This window comes from Bactrocera dorsalis, chromosome 3 (assembly GCF_023373825.1).
Source record: "Bactrocera dorsalis isolate Fly_Bdor chromosome 3, ASM2337382v1, whole genome shotgun sequence".
NCBI lineage: Eukaryota > Metazoa > Arthropoda > Insecta > Diptera > Tephritidae > Bactrocera > Bactrocera dorsalis.
This window is the reverse complement of record NC_064305.1, coordinates 35,322,425-35,342,923: the sequence shown is the minus strand read 5'-3', so window position 1 is coordinate 35,342,923 and position 20,499 is coordinate 35,322,425.

Genomic DNA, 20,499 nt, shown 5'->3' with positions numbered 1-20,499 from the left:
CAAGTTGGACCAAACTGCACACAGTGTTAAAAATTTCATTAAAATCGGTTCAGTAGTTTAGGAGTCCATCGCAAACAAACAACGTGACACGTGATTTTTATATATTAAGATGTACATATAAGATTATTTTTCTATATGATATTTCATAAATCAATTTTGTCTTTTATTTAAACATAAATAAATTGAACATTTAGAACAAAATGTGCGTGTCCGAGATCTACAACCAACAAGCCTACAGCATCTTGCGGATGACAAATTATGCTCAATTGGCCAGTGGTTGAACCGATGAAGCCTCTTATCGTTGCATGGCTGGGAAGATGGACGATATATTTTTGCAAAATCTTGAGTTTCTTCTTCCTCGGTGTTGGATTCATACTCAGCATGTGTCCTTTTCTCAATAGCGATCAGTTGTTCAGCTAAAGCTTATTTAAAACTTTGCAGGTCATGAGAATCTGCCCGAGATTTCGAGTTTATTTTGCTATGATCTCTATATTGTAGCCAAGCGTTACAGCAAACAAGATCAATGAAGTGTATGAAAACATTCAAAGTCCATTTCCGCGTCTTGAAAAATGAGCGATATGCCTGATATTATTGTAAAGGAGCGATCAAAAAAAACTTTTGAACCTTCTGGCAGTGTTTCAACGAAACGCAAAACGAAGGGTGCTCCTAGACCCATGTTCGTATTCGAAAGTGGTGTCGTCTTTGATTGATAGATTTCAAAATCGATGTTGTTAAGACTTCATTCTTCAATCCCACTCCTCTTGGTTTGTTAGGGAGTCTTTGTCGAACAGGACAACGGCCAGTGAATGGGATCATTTGTTCGTCTATAGAATAATTATCGTCTGGCTTTCTGGGAAGGCTTCGACAAGCTGATCTAATAACTTCGATCAAAGGTTTTATTTTCCAAAAGACATTGGATTGGATTGTTTCTCTTCTCCTGTTACTTCATTGGCGTCCACCACATGGAGACACATGCGCAAAAGAAGGAAACGATCGCGACTCATTATATCAGCTACAATAGGAAGTCTTGTTTTTTTCCCAGTACATGCGCAATATTGGGTAACGTATGCAACCCATTGCAACAATTATACCAAAGAAATTCTTTATTTCTCCGATTGTAGCCGCAAGTGGTTTTCCTTTCGTAAGTATATGGTACCTGTTTGTGCACTCTCTTACAATTGTATATCAAAAGGTCTTTTCCTTCAAATATCACGGCGATTGGCGTTTTCAGTGACATTTTGTGGTGTCTCCGTAGCGTTAAATTCGTGATCATCTTCGTCACTTTGATCGTCTTAAGCAGTGGTTCCCAAACTTATTTTGTCTACCGCCCACTTTGAGAATAAATAATTTTTTAGCGCCCCCATTTTTTCACCTATTTAAAAACCACTATAACTTCAAATTAATTATTGTGACCTATGTATAAACATATGTATATTAACGGAGAATTCTAAACCAAACTTTTACTACAACCAGCAACTTGAAACCTGAGCGCAGTAGGTAACATACAACGGCGCTTAGGTCTCAAGTTAACTCTTACGGGCTCCACCAGCCAATAAAAATGATTATTGAAACACAACTTTATAGTATTCAAACAGAGAATCTTTTATTAAAAATAAAACTAAAATAATCGATCCATATATAAAAACTAATGTGAAGGATGAATCTGATGCTGTTTAATAAGTTTGTTAATATCAGGTTCCTATTTACTCAAGAACAGTCGCAAGTCGCCACGTTCGGTAACAAGCAAACGATTTCTATTTTTAGTAAGCAGTGTTGTCACAGCACTAAATCTACGTTCACACAAATATGATGATGGGAATGCTATCAAGAAACGTTGAAAGATTGACCACAATCCAGGATACAATTGCGAGATCGGTTTTTGTAGCCAAAATTCTTGGTAACCATTTTTGAACTTGATTTTTATTTCCTCGTTTGTTGTCAATTCTATAAGTTCTTCTTCCAGCTGCTGTGTTGAGATTTCAAAACGTATCCAACACCCAGTCTGGTATTTCCAAGTTCAAAATGTCCTGGTATCGTTCGGTGAAGTCAATGTGGAGGTTTTCCAAATGTTGGCAGGAGGCAAACAATTCGTCGTTACTGCATGATACTGATAAATTCGTACAATTGTGAAACTCAGGTCTGCCCAGATTCTTTTTGTATAGAAGTAGTTTGGCTGCGAAAGCAGCAACGACCTTTTTTTGTTTTAATTAAATTTAGTTTATCGCCTTGCAGTTGGAGATTCATGTCGTTGAACAATTTATACAGGTCTGCCATGTAAGCCATATCATTCTTTGATGTTATGAGCTTGTCTTGAAATTCTGTATCTTTAGTTTCCAAGAACTCTATAACAGAGTCAAACAGGTTGTAGAATCGAGTCAGACAATTGCCTCTTGATAGCCAACGAACTTCAGTATGAAACAACAAACGATTGAAGTCCTCGTCATTAGTAACACAAAGCTGATGAAATAATCTATCATCCAAAGAGCTGTTGAGGATTTTATTGACAGCTTTGATGACATATTGCAGTGATTGAAATAGTTTTTCACTTAAGTTTCTAGCAACTAAATGTTGTCTATGAATAACGCAATGTACAGAAGGATATCTGGAATTTTATTTTTTAAGTGCGCTATTAAGCCTTTATGGCACCCTATCATAGCGGAGCGCCATCCGTAGCAATTGAAATAATATTTTTCAAAGGAATCTCTTTCTCATGGCAAAACTTTTCCAATACTCGTATATTGAATATGGTTTCGCCTTTTGTATCGGTCTCTAAATTTCTAGCAAATAATAGTTCTTCACATATTTTCTCATCTTTAATAAACCTTACGTAAGACAACAACAATGCTTCATTAGTTGGTAAAGTGGACTCATCGAGCAGAATTATTGGCTTGTCCTCAGGTGATCGCACAATGATTCTTCAATGTTTTCAGCCATTTCATCAATTCGCCTTTGCACAGAATTATTACTCAAAGGAATTCGGATAATATCAGCGGCCGGTTTATGAAGCACGGTAGCTATTACTTCATTTATTGCTGGCAATATTAACTCTTCTCCGATGTTATGTGGTTTGCCTTTTTGAGCAATTAACAAAGAGATATTGTACGAAGCTCGAAGTCCGTCGTCATCTTGCTTAACAGCCGCCGAAAATAGTTTTGCTACACTTGGCTGAGTATTATGCTTCTTCTCTAGGTCTTGAAAATATGCTACCTTCTTGTCTCTCTTATCTGGATGCATTTTATTCAAATGATCTTGCAGTCTTGAAGGCTTCATTGCTTCATTCGAAAATGTTTTAGACATAGAAGACACAAAGGCGAGGATGGGTTTGTGGGATTTTCAATGAATCCGAATTTAATGTATTCCGCACAGTATTGTCGTCTCTTCTTTTGTACTTCCGACATTGTTCTGCTTTGAGAAATACGTTTAACTTCGCGAGTAGTGTAAAGGAGGCGTAAGTAATGCTCATCTATTGCGCGCAAATCCACAAATTAATATAAAATAAATATTACATTGTTTATATAGGAATGCTTAAGCACAATTTTTATATGTATAGTAGTCCAAAAATATGAATTCTTATTTTTCCGAGTAATACTTTTGCAAAAAAAGGATCTTTCTCCTTTTCGTATTATCTTATTTTTCCCAGAAATACATTTGTAAAAAAGGATCTTGCTCCTTTTCTTATTTTTCCCAGAAATACATTTGTAAGAAAGGATAGAGATTCTTTTTTTTATTTTCCACATAAAAGATTTAAGGAGTTCAAAAGCTCAAAACGTGCGCTACATCAGCTAACTACCCGACGTCATTTCGCAATGGGATAAAATAAATTTTTCAAGAGCTCAAAGCATGCGCTACATCAGCTCGAACCTACCTACCCTACACCTTTTCGCAAATGATTATAATATATTATGATAGTAAATGCCCACATACAGATTTGGCAATGGCAATAGCAATACGTTTGAGAGTTAGTATTCTATACATTCTATCCTGTCGAGATATCCCGTTATGAAACGGAGCGACCGATTGACATGATTTTCATTTATTCTATATTCAATAAAATAGGACAGATATATGAACTACGCAGAGAGCAATATAGAACCGAGTTTGAACAATCTTTTAATTCATACTAGTTGATGTTCACAAGTTGTTGTTGAGAGTCGAGAGGTACATGAGCTAATCTAAGAGGCCTCCTAGCTAAATAAAATTACAAATACCCCCCCAGGCCTCTACACAACGCGCCTATTTTCTTTCTGGTTCTCTTACCGCCCCCTTTGATACCTGCAGCGCCCACAAGGGGGCGTTATCGCCCACTTTGGGAAACATTGGTCTAAAGTTTCATCTCCCACAGAAGGTAGTTCCCAAGTCGCATCCACAAGCTCGTCATCGCTACTAAAATCCGCTAAATCCGACTTCAATAGTGCACTAAGTATTTCGTCTTCAGTGAATTGCTCTAAATGAAAAAAAGATCATATTCATATTTCGTTAAATAAGTCCTGACACGCACAATTGTATCACTAGAAACAAAACAGTCTAAAAAACACTTGAAGTTACAAAATAAGTACTGAATGCCACTTTTTAATTAAAACTTGTTCTGTTTTGATTGAGATTACACATTTTTGATAATGATTTTCACTTTTTAAACAAGTCAAATATTTTATCATACTTACTTCTCCGACTCATTTTTGCAAATGATTCAAATGCAATATTAAAATAGCAAAATTCACCAAAACTAACGGACTCCGAAAAAGGTCCGTTATGTTTTTTATTAAGCAAACAGCTCACACAATTGTGCTATTCAGGTCTCATTATAATAAGGCAGACATTGAAGGAGATAATAAAATTTAAACGCACACGCACAATTGTGCGTACACGGTCGGAAAGGGGTAGTGGAAAAATTGGTTTCTTGATTGCAATTGCCGCCAAGCTCTCAAAAAGGTAAGCGAAATGCACAAGTTGCGCAAACAGCTTTATGTGTCCACTGTGCTGTGGTTCTTACATAATTGCCAATAAATATCTTGCGTTAATCTGGCAACTATCCAAGTAGTCTTCATCAGGTGATTATTGCTTGCCAAGCTCAAATAACCTACGACAAAATGACGGTTCTCGAAGTAGCTGATAGGCAATACGCCAACTGAGAAATTAAAATAGAATGACCAATTAATGATTACGGGTAATTTATGTATTAACTCTTCGAGTAGCGCCGGTCTAAAATTTGTACCACTTATTTGTGATAACTTACGCGCAGATGTTAAATTTTTTGGCACCATCATGTCAGTTGTTCAACTAAAGTTTCTCTACTTCTACCCATTTTGTAGTTACTTTTACGTCATTAAACTGAAAGTTGTGCATGTACCAGGTTGTTCAATAAGTTTTGTCATTCGATAAGAGAGGGCGTTGCTCTCAGCCCAATTTTATTTTTTGTTTTGTTGGTAAACTCTTCATATGAACGTGTGTGAAGTTTCATTTTAATCTGTCAATATATTCCTTCTTTACGAGCCATACAATGGAAAAAATTGAATATCGTGCAGTGATAAAATTCTTATTTTTAGAAGGTGTAGCACCAAAAGAAATTCACAAATGAATGTTAAAAGTGTATAATGATTGTTCACCTACAATTAGAGCAGTTGAAAAATGGGTTGCTGAATTACGGCCACGTTACAAGCCTTGAAGACGAACCACGTGAAGGACGTCCAAAAAGAGCATGAACACCAGAAATCATAGCCAAAATACAGGATCCTTTTAGGAGGATGGAGTCATGTGTAGAAGTTCACGCAAGTGAGGAAAGCTCTCTGATCGCCATTCACTTGGGAGTAGCCAGAAACGATTTTTTACATATGACTCAAGCAGCTCACGACTTCCGGTCTTTGACCAAGTATCCTCTGGGTAGCCTAAGAACATCCGTTTGAAGGCAAGCTAAAGTGAGAAGGCGAAACATCCCCTGCACAGAGTTTGTGTAAAAAACACCCCGAATGAAAAGGAAAAAACAGCCTCGGATGAGAGAACCCCCTTTTGATGACGACCATGGCAAACGAAATAAGGACTACGAATTGAGGGCATGCACCTGGAATGTCCGGTCCCTTAATTGGGAAGGTGCCGCTGCCCAGCTGGTTGATGTCCTCGTAAAGATAAAGGCTGACATCACCGCCGTCCAAGAAATGCGATGGACGGGACAAGGACAGAGACGAGTAGGTCCTTGTGACATTTACTACAGTGGCCATATAAAGGAGCGCAAGTTTGGTGTGGGATTCGTGGTGGGAGAGAGACTCCGTCGCCGAGTACTATCATTCACTCCGGAGAATGAACGTCTAGCCACAATCCGCATCAAAGCGAGGTTCTTCAACATATCGCTGATTTGCGCCCACGCCCCGACGGAAGAGAAGGACGATGTGACCAAAGATGCCTTCTATGAGTGCTTGGAGCGACTTATGAGAGATGCCCCCGCCACGATGTCAAAATCGTGCTTGGCGACTTCAACGCCAGGGTGGGCAGAGAAGGTACCTTTGGCACTACGGTCGGTAAATTCAGCCTCCACGAGGAAACAGGGCCGGGGCCCGAAATATGGTTATCTGTAGTACTAGATTCCAGCATAAGAAGATACATCAAGCTACCTGGCTGTCTCCGGATCGAAAAACCACCAACCAGATCGATCACGTTGTGTTAGACGGAAGACACGTCTCCAGTGTTCTAGACGTCCTAACATCGTCTCGGACCACTATCTTGTTGCAGTCAAGGTTCGCATCCGTTCAACTAAAAACGCACGTCAACAAACACAAGGAAGGTTCGACGTCGAGAAGCTGCAATCACAAACAGCCGAACAATTTTCTAGTCGACTTGCACTCCTACTCTCTGAGAGCACTCGTCAACAACTCAGTATAAGGGAACTCTGGGACAGTATTGCAAACTGCGTACGCACAGCTGAAACCGAAACCATTGGTTTTCGGAAAGTGCAAAAGAACAGCTGGTATGGCGAAGAATGCCGTGTCGCAGCGGAGAGAAAACAGACTGCCTACCTCGCAACGTTACAATCGACTACAACACGTGCGGGATGGGATAGATACCGAGAGTTGAAGATGGAATCGAGACGCATTTGCAGACAGAAAAAGGAGGAAGCCGAAATGCGTAACAAAGGGAAAGCTCGAAAATTCTACGAAAAAATGCGGCGGCTTACAGAAGGTTTCAAGACCGGAGCATACTCATGTAGAACCCCCAACGGTGATCTAGTCACCGATGCCCAGAACATTCTTAAATTATGGAGGGAAAACTTCTCCAGCCTGCTGAATGGCAGTGAACGCACAACAACAGGAGAAGGCGAACACGATACCCCGATCGATGTCCATGGAGCAGACGTTCCATTGCCCGACCATGAAGAAGTTCGAATAGCAGTTGCCCGCCTGAAGAACAACAAAGCGGCAGGGGCCGACGGATTGCCGGCCGAGCTACTCAAACACGGCGGCGAAGAACTGATAAAGAGCATGAATCAGCTTCTTTGCAAAATATGGTCGGATGAAAGCATGCCCAACGATTGGAATTTAAGTGTGCTATGCCCAATCCATAAAAAAGGAGACCCCACAATCTGCGCCAACTACCGTGGGATAAGCCTCCTCAACATCGCGTACAAGGTTCTATCGAACGTATTGTGTGAAAGATTAAATCCCACCGTCAACAAACCGATTGGACCTTATCAGTGTGGCTTCAGACCTGGTAAATCATTAACCGACCAGATATTCACCATGCGTCAAATCTTGGAAAAGACCCGTGAAAGGAGAATCGAAACTCACCACCTATTCGTCGATTTCAAAGCTGCTTTTGACAGCACGAAAAGGAGCTGTCTTTATGCCGCGATGTCTGAATTTGGTATCCCCCCAAAACGAATACGGCTGTGTAAACTGACGTTGACCAACACGAAAAGCTCTGTCAGGATCCTGAAGGACCTCTCCGAGCCGTTCGATACCAAACGAGGTTTCAGACAAGGCGACTCCCTATCGTGCGACTTTTTCAATCTGCTGCTGGAAGAAATTATTAGAGCTGCAGAACTGAATCGAGCAGGTACAATCTTTTATAAGAGTGTACAGCTGCTGGCGTATGCCGATGATATTGATATCATTGGTCTCAACACCCGCGCCGTTAGTTCTGCTTTCTCCAGACTGAACAAGGAAACAACGCAAATGGGTCTGGCAGTGAACGGGGGCAAGACGAAATATCTCCTGTCATCAAACAAACAGTCGTCGCACTCGCGACTTGGCTCTCACGTCACTGTTGACAGTCATAACTTTGAAGTTGTAGATAATTTCGTCTATCTTGGAACCAGCGTAAACACCACCAACAATGTCAGCCTGGGAATCCAACGCAGGATTACTCTTGCCAACAGGTTCTACTTCGGACTGAGTAGGCAATTGAAAAGTAAAGTCCTCTCTCGACGAACAAAAACCAAACTCTATAAGTCGCTTATAATTCCCGTCCTGCTATATGTTGCAGAGGCTTGGACGATGACAACGACCGAAGAGTCGACGTTGCGAGTTTTCGAGAGAAAAATTCTGCGAAAGATTTATGGTCCTTTGCGCGTTGGCCACGGCGAATATCGTATTCGATGGAACGATGAGCTGTACGAGATATACGACGACATTGACATAGTTCAGAGAATTAAGAGACAGCGGCTACGCTGGCTAGGTCTTGTTGTCAGGATGGATGAAAACACTCCAGCTCGACGCAGTAACCGCCGCGGGAAGTAGAGGAAGAGGAAGACCTCCTCTCCGGTGGAAGGACCAAGTGGAGAAGGACCTGGCTTCGCTTAGAATATCCAATTGGCGCCACGTAGCGAAGAGAAGAAACGACTGGCGCGCTGTTGTTGACTCGGCTATAATCGCGTAAGCGGTGTCTACGCCAGTAAAGAAGAAGAAGGTTTTAGAAGATCATCGATTGACTGAGATAGATTTAATAGAGGCTCTGCACAACCTATTAGGCAGTATGAGCCATATTTTAAGTGAAATTTAGGGGTTTAGAAAGCTGTGTGCACAATGGAGCAATTTAATGAAAATAAAGTGGATCTTATGCATCAGACTTGGGTCTATCACCATGATCCTGAATCAAAACAAAAGAGTGGTGTGAACCTGGTTGATTGGCTTCGAAACGAGTTCGTGTCCGGAAGTCGGCAAAAAAGGTTATGGCATCTGTTTTTTGAGATGTAAGAGGATTTTTTTTTGTGGATTACTTGCAAACTGGTAAAACAATTAATTCTGAAAATTATTGCAACCTTTTGGATCAGTTGAAAGAAAAAGTTCGTGAAAATGGAAAGAAGAAGAAAAAAATCCTTTTTCATCAGGACAATGCACAGTGTCACAACAGCATTTTGACAATGGCTAATGAATGTATTATCAACAACATTTTGATAATGGCTATGGAATTAAAGTTCAAAATGTTGCAACATCCACCGTATTCACCAGATTTGGCCCCCGGCGACTTCCATTTGTTTCTCAAAAAATGTATGAGTGGGAGGAGTTTTTCATCAAATGAAGAGGTTGTTGAAGCGAATTTTATAGACCTTCCGGATTCTCACTTCAAGAATGGGATCCACAGATTTGAGGATCGTTGGAGCATGTGTATTAATGTTCAGGGAGATTATACTGAATAATAAAGTGTATTTTGAATATAAAAATTCTGTTTTTCTTATCAAACGACAAAACTTAATGAACAACTTGCTAAGAAGAATATGGTGTGAAAAAATGCCGAGGTTCTTGTCGCTCAAGGGGGTAAACAATTTCTGAAATCTTTGTCACTCAAAGATGTATGACTAAGCGCTCAGCTCATTTAAAACTCATTTTCCAAAAGTTAAGGAATTACCATGCCTGCATAAAATTGAAAAAATGTCAAATTTCGGTCTCGAATCTGCTAAACTGAAGAAGAGAAATAAATTTATATCTATAAACTTGGACATGAAAGATCGTTTTATCAAAAAGATAACCAGCATTAAATTATTAAAAACGAACCGTTTATTGAGGTCTGGTAAAACTCTTAAGTCCGATACAAGTTATGTATAGGAAGTCGTCTCGTCTTTTAGTAATGACTCATAATACCATCTGAACAAAAGAGACAGTAGACTTTGGTAGCAGATACATAATACTGCAAAATTATATTCTGCGAAATTCATTAAAATCCAAATTTCACATTGAAATCGTCCTGCTGCTATAAATAAAGGCCCCTACCGAACATTTCGTTTGGTACGGAATTATTTGTCCACCTTTAACGATATCAATCACTGCCGCTATCAACATCCTCATAAGCCCGGTGATAAATGAGCGGTAATTCCTGTTTAACACATATTTCTGAAAGTACCAAATCCATTGATGATGCAGAAAATACCGAATTCGAGTACAAAAATGACGGGATTATGACTTACCCTTAGCTTGTTAGGTAACGGAAACTGCTTCACAGGACTCAAACAACCGTTGAACCGACTGTATGCCGGTGTGATTGGGATGCGTGCTTTAAAACCTTCCCGTCTCGCTTGCCACATAGAAACTGATGTTCCACCAACTCAACCCATCCATGGCGCACACACTTCCTTTGCCTTCGTGCTTCTTTTATGCAGCATAACTTGTTCTCTTCCAGCTTATTTGTCTGGCCGTCGCTTATTACTGTACCACTGCGGAAATGTTTACACCAAACAACCAACTGAATATATTCATACTTATAACTCGTGACCCGCATTGCTGGCTTTGTACTAATAACGTAATATGGGTAATTCGCAAACTCGGCTTCCTTTGAAATCTTATGCGAATTATCTCAGCTGAAACTAATTGGCTAGTCGTTTGCATTCAGTGTTCAAGCTCACACAACTGTGGTTATTACCACCCTGGCTTACAACACCAACTGCAAACTAACCCACAATTCGCCAATTTAGCAACAAACGACTGCCGAATGGACGCGTCGGACTAACTTGCCACCAAACAGTTAGCAGTTTCCGTAGCACCATGCTCTGATGCCTTTGTGTAGGTTATTAGTACCTAATACAGCGCAATTGTTTGCATGCGTTATACTTGTCAGCAGCCGGACATTATCTAATTAGATTTCGATAAATCGAATTAGGAACTTGAACTTTTCAACCAACTCAGCCAAATTCTCATACTCGTACTTCACACACGACTGCCACTAAAGCCAAAAGTTTACACTCATAATACAAACTTGTTAAGAGGTCTCACTCACACGTCGAGCTCTCTGTCATGCCACAAGCTCTGCCTCATTTCACTAGTTCGCTCCTACATTTTCATAAATATTTTATTTTTATTCGCTTCACAAATATTTACTTCTTTACATCCCCACCGCGTCCCTTCCTAGTTATATGTCACATACTCAATGCGTAATCCATGTGATAACCATCATTAACTAAATTTCTATTCCACCAATTTCTTGTGTCAATTAAATGCAGACTTTTGACACTCCGGAACATTATTCTGAAGGTTAAATATTATTAAACATTGTTACACATCTATATACCAATTGTGGCGGTAGAATTAAGGAATGTATGCAAAACTCTAACACATAGTATTGAGCTTCCGACACAATTATACATCAACCTCGTTTTAATTGGCCATGGGGGTTAAGTCAGATTAACCATGTTTTCAGCCTAGTGTAGATATACAGACTCAGTCTCGATCGTGACGTTTTCTTCAAAAGAATATGTAACTGTGTAAGGGTTGTTCTTTTAGCCGAGTGCTTTTCAATGATCCATTACTTTTTTCGGAGTTAGTCTTTTTAGTAGCTGTGACTTGTTCCTCAGTTTGGTTTGTCATTTTGTAAAGAAAAAACTTATTCTAGAAAAATATTTGCATATTATACAAATTTATTATCGGTCGACATAATCGCCCAGCAGAGTGGTTTAGGTTAAGTTCTTCTTCTACTAGCGTAGACATCGCTTCAACAATTAACAACAGCTCGACAGTAATTTCTTCTTTTGGCTGCTTGGCGCCAATTCGAAATGCCAAGTGCAGCCAGATGCTTCTCCATCTGATCTCTCCAACTTCAAGATTTACAAAATCAAACCCGTACAAGAATTAAAGCTGAACGACCATAAAGCGCGTCACAGATACGATTAATTAGCTCAAAATGATGTGGCCAAAAATTTTCAGCGATGATTACCTACAAGTCATTGTTGATACGCCATTGCATCCAGAAAATGTAACTGTTTCAATGGGCAGACAGAATTATTGGTAAACATTTCTTTAAAAACTAAGCCGGTCATAATGTTACTGTCAGTGGAGAACGCTATAGAGCCATGTTTAATGACATTTTTTGCCTCAATTGGAAGATTTTGACCATCGTGACGTGACACACGATTGGAAACCCGCCATATGTTTGAAAAACTAAAACTCTTATTCAGCCCTTATAAGAAATAATTTTCATACTTTCCCTTTACGTAAAAATAAAATAAAAGTCCAAAACTTAAGATCGAGAAAAACAATTAAGAACTAATACGAATATAAATAGCTGCTTTCAGGATATGATAACAAGGGATCTTTTTTAACATTGTTAATACGATTAAAGAATGAAACACTGCCTTAAGCCACAAATAATTTAAAGAAAGAAACAACTTTAGACAACGTCTTATCGTTTACTCTCTCAATTTCTCCGATTAGGTTTTCATAAAATAAACCGTCATGCTTCTTCTTCTTTACTGGCGTAATCTCTCAATTTCTCCGATTAGGTTTTCATAAAATAAACCGTCATGCTTCTTCTTCTTTACTGGCGTAGACACCGCTTACGCGATTATAGCCGAGTTAACAACATCGCGCCAGTCGTTTCTTCTTTTCACAACGGTGCGCCAATTGAAAATTCCAGTCGACGTCAGGTCTTTCTTCACCTAATCTTTCCAACGGAGTGCAGGTCTTTTACTTCCCCTGGTTCCCTCGGCGGGTACTACGTCGAATACTTTCAGAGCTGGAGTGTTTTCGTCCATTCGTACGACATAACCAAGCCAGAGCAGCCGCTGTCTCTTGATTCGATATACTATATCAATGTCGTCGTTCAATTGAACCGATATTCGCCGTGGCCAACGCGCAAAGGAACTTCAAAGGAACAGTGGCGGACAAAAGTCTACATACACCCCATATTTGCCAGGCCTAAAGCCACACTGATAAAGTCTAATCAGTTTGTTGACAGTGGGCTTTAATCTTTCACACAATACGCTTGAAAGAACCTTATACGCGATGCTTAGGAGACTTATCCCACAGTAGTTGGAGCAGATTGTGGGGTCTCCACTTTTGTGGATAGGACAGAGCACACTTAAATTCCAATCGTTGGGCATGCTTTTCTCCGGCTATATTCTACAAAGAAGCTGATGCATGCTTCTTATCAGTTCTTCGCCGCCGTTTTTGAATAACTCGGCCAGCAAACCATCGGCCCCTAACGCTTTGTTGTTCTTCAGACAGGTAATTGCTATTCAAACTTCTTCATGGTCGGGAACGGAACGTCTGCTCCATCGTCATCGATTGGGGAAGCAGGTGTGACATCTCCTGGTACTATGCTGTCACTGCTGTTCAGCAGACCGGAGAAGTGTTTCCTCCATAATTTTAGTATGCTCTGACCATAGGTTACTTGGTCACCTTGGGGGGTTCTACAAGAGTATGCTCTTGAAACCTTCTGTTAGTCGCCGCATCTTTTAGTAGAATTTTCGAGCATTACCCCTGTCGGCCAGCTGGTCAAGCTCTTCATACTCACGCTTCTGGCTTCTCTATATTTCTGTCTGTAAATGCGTCTCGCTTCCCTCTTCAACTATCGGTATCTATCCCATCCCGCACGTGTTGTGGTCGATCGTAACGTTGTGAAGTAGACAGTCTGTTCTATGTTTCGGTCTCCGGCGAATTCGGTCAACCTTAACCTATTTGAAGATGCTTCCTTTTGGAGGCTGAATTTATCGACTGTTTTACCAAAGATACCTTCTTAGCCCACCCCGAGGTTAAAGTCACCAAGCACGATTTGGACATCGTGGCGGGGGCAGCTAGGTGCACTCAAATCGCTCATAGAATGTATCTTTGGTCGCATGGTGCTTCTCTTCCGTCGTAGCCTGGGCACAAATTAGTGATATGTTGCAGAACTTCGTATTAATGCGGATTGTGGCTGACGTTCTTCCTCCGAGGTGAATGCCAGTACTCGGCGACGGAGTGTTTCTCCCATCACGAATTGTTCACCAAATTTGCGCTCCTTTATATGGCCACTGTAGTAAATGCCACAAGGACCTACTTGCCTCAGTGCTTATGCCGTCTATCACATTTCTTGGGCGGTAGTGATGTCAGCCTTTACTCTAATGAGGACATTAGACAGTTGGGCACTTTCCCAATTAAGGATCCGGACATTTCAGGTGCATGCCTTTAAATCGTAATCCTTAACAAGTTTGAAGGGGTGGTCATCAAAAGGTGGGTTTCTAATCCGAGGCATTCACGTACATATATTTTATGAATGTAAGTGTGATCGTCTTATTTCTGTACATTCGCATATAGATATAAGGGACTATTTAAAAACATATGAATATATTTTCTTGAAATATTTAAATTACATACAGCTGTGTTCAAAATAATCGGAGTGCCTCTGAGAAAAATATTTAACCCAAAAAAATAATCATGTTAAAACGTGAACGACAATCACTTTTTAAGAAATATTTATAACGGTATTCCGCGAGTAAAACACAAAGCATAAACTTCAGCTGTTTACGTTATTTCCAATGTTATGAGTTCAAATCTGTGTCGGCCACTGAATTGCGCTGTTCACAAAAATAGGAGTGTGACCTACCAAGTGGTATAAAACATTTTTATTTGAACAAAATCTGTAAAAAACTAAAAAGTAAGTACAAAAAAATAAAAACGATGCGATTTTTAAAGGATAAGTCATTTATTTTAATTAATGGGTAGAGGAAAACATCCTAGGGACAAAAAGCGTGAAACCATTAAAAATTTTAGCAAAAAACGGGAAAACTTATAAAGAAATTAAAGAAACACTCGGGTGCTCTGATCAAATGATATCAAATTCCATGTCCTACAAAAATAAAGCCGAAACACGTGGACGAAAACACAAAACTATTAAAGAAATCGATCGGCGCATGCTCCAGACGTGTAAAAAAGATCCCAAAGCGTCGCCTAGAGAAATAAAAAAACGTCTAGATCTTGATGTTAGTGACGTAACAGTTCGTAGACGTTTATTGGAATATAATTTAGGATGCCGCGAAAAGTTCCATAGTTGACAAAGCAACATAATTAGAGCACGGCACCAATTCGCCAAGGAACATGGCATCTGGCAACCGGAGAAATGGAGAAATATTTTGTGGACAGAGGAATGTAAATTAGTTTTATTTGGTGGCACAGGGTTTTGGCAGTATATCCGTCGTCCACCAAATACGGAATATAAACCGCAATACACTCTTAAGACCGTCAAACATGGTGGTGCATAGTGGGAAAGTTTCTCATACAACGACGTGGCACCAATCCATCTGATAAAAGAAACCATGGAGCAGTACGTGTATGTGGATATATTGAAAAAAGTTATGCTGCCGTAGGCTGAATGGAATGTACCATTAAAGTGGTTGTTTCAGAAAGATAACGACCCGAAACATACAAGTAAATCTGCAAAGGAATGGCTTCTGGTCAATAAAGTTGAGGTTATGTCGTGGCCTGATCAGTCGCTTGACCTTAATTCCAAAAAAAAAACTTATTGGCAGATATTAAAAAAGTTGTTGCTGACCGTAAACCATCAAATCCAAGGGAATTATGGAGCACAGTTCACGAGTCATGGCAGCAAATCGCGATGAAAAGGGGTCGTGATCTGATCGATCCCATGTTCCGCGGATCTGCTGCAGTAATAAAAAAATCGCGCTTACTCTACTAAATATTAACTAAACTAACTTATATACTAGTCATAATTTCCAATTTTTTTATTTTTTTAATTTTATTGCATTTTGTGATGCATTCCTATTATTTTGAACACCGAATTTTTGAGTTTTTTATTTAAATAATTTATTTTTTTTCATTTACTGTATATTACTAAAAATTTAAAAGTGCATAATAAGACTGCATAAAATGAACAATTCGTGGATAAAAGATAAATTAATAAAATTCTTATTTTTATTGAAAAACATAACTTTGTATTCTGTATTGTGATGCACTCCTATTATTTTGAACACAACTGTATATCAGTAATTTGGCAATATATTGAAATAAATGAACAGAAAACTGACAATTAAAAAAGCAGTAAAATTAAATTTAATTTTCATGATTTCCAGGATTCGAATGTGAATGATCGTATTATCTTTGAGCTTAACTCCTTCCCTTACAACTTTAGCTCCTCAAAAGTGGAGTCACGATTGCTTTAGGTATTCTTTTATTGTTACTTTCTCCTTATAAGATATTGATCACGCAGGGCTTTTACACATTTCTGATATATACAAATAGCACCGATGTGATAGAAAATGATGAATTCCCTACTCCTATCCAACCGAGCATCATATAAAATTTAATTTGTACCTTCTCATTCTTTTGTGTTCTCTGTTTTTCTGATATACATGGCTAACTACTTGAAACAACTAAAATGAATAATTTTTTTTTCCAAATTTAAGGGGTTAGGGGTAGTTAGAATTTTCAAAAAAATAAATTATTTTTTTTTTGCACTTTCGTTAAGTGTAATATCTTAAAACTATTCCCTGAAAATTTCACGTTGATCCGATAATTAGTTTTTGAGTTATTCTAGAAATAAGAAAGAAAGCTCGGGCACTTCAAAGCCCTAGCGTGAAACCTTAAACGCGTTTTTCTCAAAACTATGTTTTGTGAATTGGTGACAACTGTAACTTGAAAACCGCTCAGTAGATTTTAATGAAATTTATACAGCTTTTAGAATACATAATAAACTCAGGCCTGATCGAAAGATTTTTATTCTTTCGAAAATTTCGATTTTTTAAGATCAATTAACTGTTGATTTTTTCACAAAAATTTAGAAAAAAGTTTCCTTTTGTTAATTTTGAAAAAAAATTATCCTTCGATCAGGCCCGGGATTATCTATTTATAAAACTATTTTTTTTTGTCTGATTTTTTTTAGATGAATATCCAAGGACTTATGCTAGGCACCGCAAGTACCTTTTTTTGGAACAGGGTCAACACAAACAACTATAACTTTGGAAATAATTTTTTTTTTTTTAATTTTTCGTGACTTCAAGTCAACACATCCTATAGTATTGCCACATTACTGCTTTTGTAAAATAACAAGATTAAGTAGCAAAAAAAAGAAATGGAAACTCCCATTTTTTTGTGCCTCTGACTACCCCTAACCCCTTAAGAGCGAAACATATTCGGTCCTGGTCACTAGATGGCGCTTTTATTGATTGTTGTTAACATTTCAACCCACAATGGAGGGCGCTTTGACTGTTATTCGTTTGTGGCAGATGGCGCTAAAGTAACCGCAGGGAGATGATACGGGTTAAAACTTTTGTTCACAAAAATGTGGGAAATTAATACACACATAATATTCGAAAACACACTCTTGCGTTTTTGATTCAGTAATTCAGTCAAGCGCGATAACCGCAATTTTATTATTGCAATTTTTTATTTCTTTTTTCAGCGTTTCTAGCCTGATGTCAGAAAACCATAACATTTCATAGTGGAGTCTACAATTGTTGCATGGATCTTCAAATCGGGGGCGAACGATGTTATAGATGGATGCCCCGTTCACTCAGAATCGGGTATGAGTGTGACTTTTGATGCGTAACATGTAAAATTACCACAAGGACTCCTTGGGTTGGGTCGGGTCGATATTGGCTAAAACTTCCTGATCGGTGGTGACGGGCAAATGTATAAGGGTCGTGGTTGGAGTACAGTGGGCGCTCATGCCCCAGACTGGAACTCCAAGTCTATTGTCATCTCCTCCATGGGCAACTACAATGGTAAGTGACGGAGAGCAGAGTTCAGGTTCTTTTCTGTCATACTAATGATTTCATTTCTGCTTGCCGATGCAGTTTCACGTGGTCAAATCTCATCTAATTACATTCTTAACGGCCATCGTCAAGTCGGTTCTACTGAGTGTCTTGGTAACAACTTGTATGTCGAAATCAATAAAAGGTTCAACTGGCGCGCCAAGGTTACTAAGTTATAAGAATATTGAAGAAATTAAAGGCTGATGCTTAATTATGAAAACTCGATTTACTATTGGTAGGGAAAGTCGAAATCGGCAATACTAGTGTAGAAGAGTTCTGTGCACCTAATTCTTATCAAGATATATATGTATATCCTTATACTTTCTGACTAATGATACACACACTAAAGAATACTCTTTAGCAAGTGTTGGTTGACGACGTCTCTATGCGACTGCGATATCCTTCTGACCTAGAGTGGAACGTTGAAGAACTACTTGCTCTTTGCAATTCTTACTGTACATTATCCAATAGACATACTTATATGCACCAAAAAAAAAAAGTTCATGCCAAAGTTGTATCGAAGAAGATGAGGTGGAAGCAATCAGGCACTTCCTCTTTCATTGTCCAGGTTATACAAGATTGATGTTGAAACATCACGTCAGTCATATTTTCGACTAATCACGACATATAGACTAAATTGACTTCTTCATCTTCTTTACCGCATACGCGGTTTTAGCCGAGTTAACAACAGCGCGCCAGTCGTTTCTTTTTTCGCTGTTTGGCGTCAATACCAAGTAGTTTTAATGAGAAGAGATGTAATAGGTTGTCAAAAAAGTCTTGCGGTATTTTCGCTAGTTAGCGCTGAAAGCGCATAGTTCTAGTTTTATTCGTCGCATCGGGTCATGCTATATCTTTTTGGAAAGCTCATTTCACGCGCTAACATGTGTTTGATTGATTGTGGTTTCTTTTAAGTCGTTCGTGAGTTATAGCGTCGCAAACATGGAGAAAACTAAAGAGAAAATACGGCATATTTTACAGTACTACTACGATAAAGGCAAAAATGCATCTCATGCCGCCAATAAAATTTGTGCAGTTTAAGGACCCGATACAGTTTCCATTTCCACCGCACAACGATGGTTTCGACGTTTTCGTTCTGGTGTAGAGGTGGTCGAAGATGCGCCACGCTCCGGAAGGCCTGTCGTCGAAAATTGCGATAAAATCGCTGAATTGGTCGAAAGAGACCGGCGTAGTAGTCATCAAACCGTTATAAACCATTTGAAGAAGCTTGGAGTCACTAAGAAGCTCGATGTATGGGTGCCACACGAATTGACGCAAAAAAACATCTTTGACCGTATCGACGCATGCGAATTGCTTCTGAATCGCAACAAAATCGACCCGTTTTTGAAGCGTATGGTGACTGGCGATGAAAAGTGGGTCACTTACGATAACGTAAGGCGCGAACGGTCGTGGACGAAAAGCGGTGAAGCGGCCCAGACGGTGGCCAAGCCTGGATTGACGGCCAGGAAAGTTCTTCTGTGTGTTTGGTGGGATTGACAGGGAATAATCCACTATGAGCTGCTCCCCTATCGCCAAACGCTCAATTCGGACCTGTACTGCCAACAACTGGACCACTTGAAGACAGCACTCATGCAGAAGAGGCCATCTTTGATCAACAGAGGCCGAATTGCCTTCCATCAGGACAACGCCAGGCCACACACATCTTTAGTGAGGCGCCAGAAGCTCCGGGAGCTCGGATGGGAGGTTCTTTTGCATCCACCGTATAGTCCGGATCTCGCACCAAGTGATTACCACCTGTTTCTGTCCATGGCGAACGCGCTTGGTAGTCTGAAGTTGGCCACAAGAGAGTCCTGTGAAAATTGGCTCTCCGAGTTTTTTGCCAATAGGGAAGCGAGCTTCTATGAGAAGAGCATTATGAAGTTGGGATCTCGTTGGGAACGCGTCATCGAACAAAACGGCGCATATTTGACTTGAATCGCATTATTGTGACCAATTTTATGAACAATTGAAAATTCAATAAAAATACCGCAAGACTTTTTTGACAACCTATTATATTTTGTCTTGTCCACTTTCACAATCAGATCCATACATTGACATCAAAGCCATCGTCCACCATGAATTGGTTCCTCCTGGGCAAACCTTCAACGACAAGTTTTACGTGGAAGTCCTCAAGAATGAAACAAAAGGTTAATTCTATCCGACAAGACATGGGAGCCAATAGGAAGTTGCATCATGTCCTGCTTTACACCGCATTTCTTGTGAACAGCTACCTATTCATAGCCGGCATCCCACCGCTTCCGCAGCCGCCCTACAGCCCGGTGGTGGATCACTGGACTTTTGTTTGTTTCTTCGTCTGGTTCAAATTTTTTTTAAATTGACTCTTTCCGGTCAAACCCTCTAGGAAGTCCGGTCCGAAACTTTGATTGAACGATACGGGGAGGTCTTTCCATATCATGACAAAGCTTTTGATGTTTCGCAATATCAGCTTACACAACAGTATTAGTTTTGCGGGATTATCAAGTTTAGACATAGCGGCGAAGAAGTGGTTTGGGTCTATCTTTGTTTCACAGTTCTTTCCAGGATTTTATACATTGTGAAAATCTGAC